This window comes from Euprymna scolopes, chromosome 25 (assembly GCF_053919585.1).
Source record: "Euprymna scolopes isolate OS-2025 chromosome 25, ASM5391958v1, whole genome shotgun sequence".
NCBI lineage: Eukaryota > Metazoa > Mollusca > Cephalopoda > Sepiida > Sepiolidae > Euprymna > Euprymna scolopes.
Window position 1 is genome coordinate 69,253,198 of NC_136506.1, and position 10,162 is coordinate 69,263,359.

The following is a 10,162-nucleotide window of genomic DNA, read 5'->3' on the forward strand; positions in this document are numbered from 1 at the left end:
ATAAATGTTTACTTATTTTTAAGATATCTACCTTTAATTGACTTACTAAACTTACATTTAAAATTTATATATATATATATATATATATATATATATATATATATATATATATATATATATATATATATATATATATATAATGTTAATTTAAGGAATCATCAGTTGCTTATCCTGAAACATGGGGATTTAAAAACCAAACAGTATATTAAATCATGGCTCGCCAGCAGTTTGGATCGAACACCACCTCGCTTATATATATATATATATATATATATATATATATATATATATATATATATATATATATATATATATATATATTGACCGTTCTTGTGTGTCAATGGGCGTATAGATATAATACATAAAGTGTCGGTGTCCATAGCATCGATTGAATTATGGTTAAGTCACATCTGGTATCTGCAACTCTTAAGAAAGAGGACAGAGGATTGAAATATATAACGAGAGAGATAGGGAGGAAAGAATATATATATATATATATATATATATATATATATATATATATATATATATATATATATATATATGTATATATATATATATATAGAGAGAGAGAGAGAGACAGGGGGGATGGGGGAGAAAGAGAGAGAATAATGCACATACAGTACCGTTTTGCTTTATTACAGCTTACCAATGTGACTAGATGAGGAACTACCTCAATATCAATAATCTTTAAACATTGTCCAAACACCTAAGCTCCATTTTTTTACACAAAGAGCATCGCGTAATACGCTTATAGCAGTTTGTTTATTACTCCCCAATATGCTTATATATATATATAGTAAGCTATGAAATATATATGGCGATTAAGCTACACTGAATATTCCGCGTTTCATCCACTCTGGGATTCTTCAGGCTTATGCAAGAATTTTGTGGCAGTCTCGCGTTTTTACATACGCACCTTCTATTGATTTTTTTGTTAGCCAATCAGTTTTCTAGTATCCACCGTACCCTTCCTAATTAGCCAATGAGCAGGCACTTGCAAGACAAAGGCCATTTGACCTCCGGTTGACTCGTTCCCTTTGTGTTTTCTATTTAGCGTAGATATTTAGTGTCTTGACCTGTTTTAAATCTAGGTTAATTTTTTTTAATATGTTAGTTTATATATATATATATATATATATATATATATGCGTGTGTGTGTGTGCGTGCGTGTGTGTGCGTGTGATAGTTTATGTATATGCACGTTTATTTATTTATTTTATTTGTTTATTTTCTATCGTTATTGTTATTTTTAAAATTATTTTTTTATCTCTGCTAGAGTAAATTTTATCCTGTGAGCACGGTTGTTCGCTATTTCTCTCCTACAATTTAATAGATGTTGATATATGTTGATATATGGTGATATATGTTGATATACATACATATATACATATATATTTATGTGTGTGTGTATAGGGTGTCCCAAAAAATTTATACATTCTTTAAATTATCTCAACTTGCTACATGAATACGCTATATCACGTTCCCAAGATACGTTTAGGAATAAAGTATGGCACTTCCAGCAGGATGGAGCACTTCCCCACTATCATCATGACGTAAGAGCATATCTTGATAGTCACCTGCTAAACAGATAGTTAGGATGTAGAGGAAGTATCGAGTATTGTCCACGCTCACCGGACTTGACCCCCCCCCCCCCATGGATTTTTATCGAGGGAGGGAGTTGGGTGAGTGGGTGCATGTTTAACACAGGGTTTACACCACAAAACGAGTTACAATGAATGAGTTGAAAGCAACCATTGAAAGAAGATGTGTTAACATACCAATTGAACTGATTAGGAACGTTTTCGATTCAATTGGTGAGAGTTGTCAGCTGTTCATGGACCACGATGGCCAAAAATTTGAACACTTTCGATTATTAGCTGGTTTCTATATTTGTTCACAGTATTTTGATGTATGAAATTTTTCTTTCTTATAATAAATGTTGTTTTTATGGTCATTTAAAGAGTGTATACATTTTATTGGGACATCCTGTGGTTATAACGATTGAGATACGGAGAAAGAGAGAGAATATGTATATAATAAGAAAGAGAGGGACAAAGAGAGAGAGAGAGACGATTATAGCGAGAAAGAAGGGGGTGAGAGATAGAAAGGTTACTTTTTAGAGAGCTATAAAGATCATTTGCTCTCATTGGAATGAAATTCGTATTTCTCTTTTCTATTGTCGCCAACGTTTATTGTAATTCGTTTGATAAGAATTTCTATGCAGTTGATAGGGAATTGAATCGGTGTGAGCTTATCGGCTGGAAACCGATTGAATTGTCATCTTTTATGGCGTGGCAAGAATGAGCGGCGGAAGAGAAGAAAAGAAAATCCACGGGAGACTTCGAGAAATAACAGGAAATACGACGTCATCAACTTTTCAAAACTTCATCTAAAATGATATTTCGAGTCATGACTATTTATTTTATTCGATGTATCCTTTGTTATGTGTTAATTCACAAATTCTCAATGGTATACACACACCATGAAACAATAACAAAAAAAACGTTAATTTTTTTATCTATACGCACGCAAATCCAATGGCTTCATAACCAATGATTTTAAGAAGATTAGTGTTCCCATCAGTAAATGCAGATTTACCTACACAGAAATACAAGGTGGAACGATAAATTTGTCGCTCTAAAGAAAACAACATTAAAGCTTTATCTTAACATTTTTATTGAAAAAATCAATTCAGGTAACTTGATTATGTAGTAGAGCTGATATCTAATCAGTGTAATCGACTCGACCCAGGTCCAGAACTGGGAGCATGCCTTTTTCACCAGCGCCGGCGAGAGCTCGATGGGAGCTCGGCGAATACTCGGCAGATGGCGTAGATCAGGCTGTTGTGAGAGGTCATATTGGTGATGTTCTCGGCGTATGAACAAACAAAGTAGTCCAGCGGGTTCAGGTCGAGGAAGAAGGGAGCCAGTAAGAGAAGAGTACAAAGTCGTAGCAGTCCTTCTGACACCAAGCCTCTTTGGACTTGTGGTCCGGCGCCGAGTCTTGTTGCCATATTCAGAGTCTGCCCTTGGGGATCACCATAATCTTCAACACATCTAGGTACACTTTGGTGTTAACTTTCAAGCCGACTTCGAAGATGTGAGGTGGCATGATGTGGTCCTCACTTGAAACCACACCAAAGACCATAACCGTGGCCGGAAACTTTGTTTTCATAACCATGAGCACATCCATGTTATTCGTGGCAATCCAGCGATGCAATTTGAGGGTGCTAGCAATGGTCTTATTGTCATAACTTAGATTGGTAGCGAGCATGGATTATACAGCGGCGCATCGCTGATCTCGCTCGTTGAACATTGTGTCACTTTCCGACATGATAGAAGGCTCCTATCGGTCTTGTCATTTATACACAAGTGGCGAACTAGTAGATGGTCTGCAACAAAAAAAAACGGTTTTCATAAAACGGAAATGGAATTATGTCATCTTTTCTAAGGCGACAATTTTATTGTTCCATCCTGTAGAGAATCTGAGCCACCTGACATCTAGTTATAAAGTTCTGCTACAGTGAGGCTACTGTACAATGCGATATAATTGAGCATGTTAATATCTCCACTGTGCCATCTAGAAAAAGGTTACATATACAGAGTAGCAGAAAGCCATGTGAACATGTTTACCAGAAAGAACAGTTGGATATAAGTCATACACCATTCAATATGACTATGTAATTCCTACATCTATATACATAGAAGGTGGAGTTATTAAACCTTACATACTGATATAGGAGAAAAAGAGCGAAAGTAGCAACCCTAGTTGAAGTCAGTTTCCCTAATCATGCTGGCTTAAATCTAGCTGAGTCGGAGAAGAAAACGAAGTACCAAAATCTTTTGTACAACATAAAAAGAAACTGGAATCTTAGGAAGATCTTCAATATTCTACTGATTATAAGAGCAATTTAACTCTTGAAAAAAAATTTCAAAAAGTATCTGGCGAACATATTTCGCGAATATGCCTGGCGAATATACCTGGTGAACCAACTGTGCACCTTCTCCAAGGTATGTTGCCCCAAGTAAGAACACTTCACTGGATACTCCACCAAACTAAGTGAATTCTTTCCTCGAATCTAGTAAGACCAAAAGACAAAAAAAAAAGATATACTATAATATTGTTAACTAGTCGATTGTTGGGAGAATAAGTGAGGTATGCATGCCCTCCCCCGATGAACGAGGCATTAAAAAATGACTACGTTCAGCATTTGCCCCTCCCCTCCCATTTAGCCCTAAAAGTCCCCAGGGGACGTCAAATCCTGGTGAAAATGAACAAACGGTGCAGGTTTAGGCTTTAACATATGTAAATTTGAGTTCTGCACCATGCAAAAAAAGGAAATGACTAAGTCCACCCTGCCCCCCCCATTAAGCCCCAAATGTCCCCAAGGTCTTAACATATTTAAATTTGAGTTTAGCACCATGCAAAACTGCTAAATAGACACACGCCGAAAATTTTTGGACAAATATGGTAAAATAGTCCCCAAAATTGAGTGTTTTTATTATCCCTAAAAGAGCCCCTGGTGCACATCCAAGAGTTATTGTGAAGTATAGACAAACAAAATTACATAGAAATCAGTTAGTTACAACTTTTCAGAAAGTTTTATAAAAATCCAAGGCATCAATTTTTTTAATAAGCTCAAAAGTGTCAATTTAGCCATTTTAACCCGAAAGGCACCCTCGGAGGGGAGGGCAACCGCAGTTTTCCCGGAAAATCCGTTCTGTTACTTTTTACTCATATCATGTTTAATGTTTGTGCAAAATTTCAAAAAATTTCAAGGTGTAGTTATTGAGAAAAGTGCAGATAGACGAACGGACAAGGATGAATTTACAAAAATTAGTGGCCGTCGTTTCTTTACTAAACCAACGTTTGAGAGATAAGCACTAAAATATCTATGTATCGAATAAAAAGATCAGGCGGATAGGGGACCCTTGATTTCTGAGAACTTATCGAAGTAAAACGATAACAAAAAATAAAGGGAGATGTCAAATACCTACTAGAGACTATTCCCGAGCGTCTAACGTTTTTCTTTACAGGAAAACCTGGCACGAGGATATTTTTCCCTACAAGTAAACTTCTAACAAAATATTCAAAACTAGCGGCTCCGCCACGTTGGCACACACAACGCCGTGTTAAGCACAAATCGAGTACACTCAACATCGTCTTACCATCAACGCTTACCCGGTGAACTTGGAGTATGGGAAATTCCTATATGCACTAAACAAAAGCACTGAAAAAAAAACAAAAATACCCTAAGGGTAAGGGTAATGAGTAAACCTGTGATAAAATAATGATTAAAATTATTACGAACTTGCCAGGATTTGAACCTGGAATCTCTTGATCCTTAGTCAGCTGTGTTATCCATTGCGCCACAAGTCCTGTTCGTATGCCGAAAGATGTTACTCCGACACAGACAGTACTAAATTCCGTCGACATGGGAAGGTAACTTTTTCGACATTGCACGAAACGGCCCCAAAACCCTTGTTTCGGGCTTTTTGTGTGACTCGGCGTTGTTCGTTACGAACCATATATAGATAAGGACCATCTAGGGACTCACACCTTTCAGGAAAAAAAAAAATAATTTTTCAATTCAGTGCAGTTTTATTGGTATACACATGCACATAAATAAACATTTAGAATTTTATTAATAGTATAGATAACATGACATTCGAAGCCTTAATGGGATCCCCTTGGTATGGCTACACACTGGCTTATACAAGAAATGATACGTCTGCTCAAAATAATGTTGGCTCTAGTGACAACATGAAGCTTGACATTCCATCAGACTAGATGAAATCCTATCCTTGAATATTGTAAGACCCAAAACCATATGAAAGATACACTATAACATAGTTAGGAAAGAAATACGATTCGCAGTTAAAGATGAACGACATTGATAAGTGCTGAGATATGAAACCACTGGTATTAAATAATCAAATCCAAGGTTTCAAAAACTTTAGGATATCATGGACCTCTTGAGCAGGGCTAAAGTTTTTCACGGAGCACTAACAAGATAATTTCTAAAATTAATAAGAAAAGCATTCATTTCAAATTTTGACTTATACTTGTTCATTAGTTGTTCATTAGTTGTTCATTAGTTGTTCCTGTTCGTGTTTTTACTATATTTTCCTGTTTACAGCCATTTTTTGTTTTGATTAATCAAAAATTGTTGCGTTTTTTGTTAGTTTATTTTTATTTACTTTTTCATGAACCATCCTGGAACTCTGTGCACCTGTAGTTATGTCAAATATCTCTTTACTGTAAAAAAAAAAAAAAATTATTAATTAAATGTCTGTAGCCATTTGATTTTTTTTATCTAACGCATTGGTTCCTCTTTCAGAAAGGGCTTACTGAGTCCTTCAGCCTTACTCAAGGAGCCCCAGAGTTCCATGAAGCCCATTTTGGGAAACTCTGGTCCAAGTCAATATGGAAACATTAAATAAATGGCACGGGTAATACTATCTTTATTAAATCAATAACCTTTGAGCTATTTTCTGTATAATGATTTTATTTAGATGCATACAGTCTGCAATAATATTGCCTTATAAATGGTACATAACACTCAGCACAGAACGTTTAAGTGTTTGATTGCACTTGAGATTTCAAAACATCCGGGTTGGTGCAGAAATGTCTGTAACCTTACACTGTATAACAAGCTTCAACCTACCACTGCGATGTCGTATCCATTTGCTTGTTTTGTAAAGAAGTACACGTTTACACACGTAGACCCAACACGTTGTAGACTCGACCGCAAAGGAGATAAAGAATAGGAAAGAGGAAAGATCTTCAACTCCTTTTTTGTAACATTTATTTCCGGGTACTTTCCCAAATAAAACAATCCTGCTTCTTCTCTCTAACCTTTGTCCTCTTGAACGTCATCGTCAATCTGTGCACACATTCTTTTCATAGTATTTTTCTTTTTCCTTGTGGTGACGTCACTTCGCATACAGCTGCCATATTCTGTCAAAGTTTTACAAGTACTTCCACGCTTGTTCTCTGACAGACATTGCACTTGTGGCTCTTCAAAGTAAATACTTCTGACCCACGAAATAAACAGTAAAACCCCACCCCTTCACTGTAGGAGCCCCAAGATATCGGAAATATGTCTACTTTAATAGTTTCTTTTCTCCTGATCGCTTACTTTGGGAATCCCTCAGTTTCCTGTTTCGCCGACTGGACTAATATCCAGAAATGTAAATGTAATATGAATAAGCAGCTAGCTGCACAACTCCCCCATTTAGATGCCCTTAACCAAAGTAGTCCTTTACATGCCTTGTCTGGGGTGAATCAAATATTTAAATGAAAAATTTTAACTCCATAAAGCTCGTAACACGCTTGAAAATAAAATTTCGACACTGTCTTGGACCAGTTTTTCAACTTTCTAGAGAAACATACAAGCCTTAACATTTTTTCTAGTGTGATGGTTCTCTTGAGCTTTATTGAGTTAAATCTTCTCGATATAATTTTTCTTTACATAGCTGGAGTAGCGGGGAAAGATACTCCAACAACATTAATCTCATTTGTTCAAACAATGTTATTTGGTAGATATGGTAATAATAAGCCTTTTTCTGATAGTTACATTTTTTTATTTTACTGACAAATTACTCCGAGTTAAGTCCTTAAACATTCCATTTAAAAGGAACAAAGTGTAGTCTCTGTTCGGATACTGCACATCATCTTTCCTGCCCTCGGCTCGTTCTAATAATTCAAATTATCAATCCTCATTTCAAAAATTCAGAACATAATTTTACTATAGAATTCGAATATTTGATATTCTGTTTCATTGTTTATGTGCTGTATTGTTGGTCTTGGAAAACACCGCGTAGCCTGATCGTGGGCGATAGTCGGCTAATAGAAATATTTAGATAACAAAGATGAATGTTTGTGAAGAGAAAATGTTTGGATAGCAAGAATAATGTTATCAAACCGGATTATGTATTTTAGAATAATAAAATAGTTATGCTAAATATTTTACTATAACTTTGGAATGCTGGCATAATTAAACGTTAAGATAATACTTATCGGAACATAAGCAATAAAGATGACTTAGTGATGACGTCAAGAACTAACAAAGGAATGATTATAATATAGACACGTTAGTTAGTTGGTCAGGAGACTGAGAGAGCAGTTAGCTAGACTTGGTTAGAAATCGAGCGGATGATGGTGTCTGGACGTCCGCGGAAGCGATCGAGGGTAAAGTTTAGCGAAATGTAGGTAATTATAAGCCTGCCCAACTTCGAAGGAGATCCAAACGAAATAAAAGACGTATGTATAAGAAACTATAATTCGTGTCTTGGTATTTTCTTTCGGAGAAGGAATTGTGACAGCGTGGAAACGTGAGGAGCTGTAGCAACTGGTCAAAAAGAGAGAAGGTATGTATCTTTTGCTGCTGTCCTCACCGGTAATGTCATCTTGTGAAAGAACTGTCTCATTTGTTATGGTCCTGATGCGCATATTTGAACACTTACACATGCTCACAATGAACTGTAAATAGATCAAACGACACAACACAGCTAGACCATCACACGTATATACAGGACGAGTCCCGGGAAACGGATGTTTTTAGAACACTCCTTGCATAGTTTAGTAAATGTTTTTATGTACATTACAAAATTTTTGTTGAGATATTCGCAGAGTTTTGTTTTCCTTAAAAAACATCCGATGTATATACACAACATACAAGGTGTTCGTTATATAAACCAGTATACAGAATACATACACGGTTTTTATTATTCAGGCAGCCGCAATACAACATATGTAGTGGCAGACGGGCTGAAGTTTCTTCCTCGACATGAACGCTGCCATGTTATATGTTGTTTTCTTGACTACACATAAGGTTAAAACGAAGAGGAAAAGACAATGATAAAAAAAATCTTTGGTTATCGTGGTTGTCTTCATATTTTTTAATGAAATCTTTTCCACATGTTTTATTTACATAGTTGGAGGCGGGAAACATATCTAAACCACGTTAATATCTTTTTTTAAATAACGTTTTTATGGGTCTGTTAATACACGGTGACCAAAAAACGGGCCCTAACTCTAATTAGACCCCGTTTCTTAGTGGGTTTTTTTCCGAATGAAATTAAACTTTGGTTATAACTAGTTTATTATATTCAAAAGATCACATCAAAACACTAGTGTCTTTGGCCTTTTTTTTTCTCCGTTCTACAGCATATGTTCTAGATGGCCTCCATTTAACTTTTGTTTTTTTTTTGGGGGGGGTCACCCTGTATTAAATCTCCTTTTGATATCTTAATATCTATCTTGCAAAAACGAGAATAATTCTTAGAGATTTCATTTCATGCTCTGTCTATATAATTAACATATCAGAAAACAAATAAACACAACGAGCCCAAACATCGTTTGGACTTAAATGACCCAAAATCTCCTATTTTTTATAGTAGACAGCGAGTGCTGAAGATATTTAGTACAGTTTAGGTAGAAGGTTCAGTTGGAAAGTGAGGCCAATAAAAAAAACAACGTGAAGTGATAATGATGGATGTGAGAGAAAGATGAATAAAAGACCTGGCCAGAGATAGGTTAAATTGGAAGACAATTTTTAAAAGCCGTTCAACACATATCAGTTTGTTAAACAGATGTTGAGCCGAATAAAATATAAATGCAAAACTCAGTGGAATATTTCCGTCTTTTGATAAATTTTATTTGTCAATTATTAATGAAAAAAAAACAATTAAACTATGTAATAAAAACAAAAACCAAGACAAAGAACAAAATAGCATTTAATCTGACATATCAATCTTTAATTCTAACAAGCCAAATGACATTTGTTATTGTTGTATAATGTTATTAGCACTATATAAACGTATCTTTGTTTCGGTTTTGATCTTTACTTTTCATTTCATCTAGCGGCTGCGCCGCGTCGGCACACATAAGACCAAGTCAAACACAAAATCGAGTACACTCAATATCAAGTACACTCAACATCGTCTTACCATCAACGCTTACACTTTGAACTCGGAGTATGGGAAATTTCTATATGCACAAAACAAAATCACTGAAAAAACAAAAATATCCTAAGGCAAGGATAATGAGTAAACCTTTGATAAAATGATGGTTAAAATATTACGAACTTGCCAGGATTCGAACCTGGAATCTTCTGATCCGTAGTCAAACGCGTTATCCATTGCGCCACAAGTCC

The 10,162-nt window shown here is 35.6% G+C and overlaps 1 non-coding gene across 1 annotated transcript; it reads right to left on the reverse strand.

Moving 5' to 3' along the window:
• Positions 1 to 10,089: 10,089 nt before the first annotated feature.
• Positions 10,090 to 10,162, reverse strand: Trnar-acg (transfer RNA arginine (anticodon ACG)). The gene has a single exon. It is a non-coding gene; the product is annotated as a tRNA-Arg (tRNA).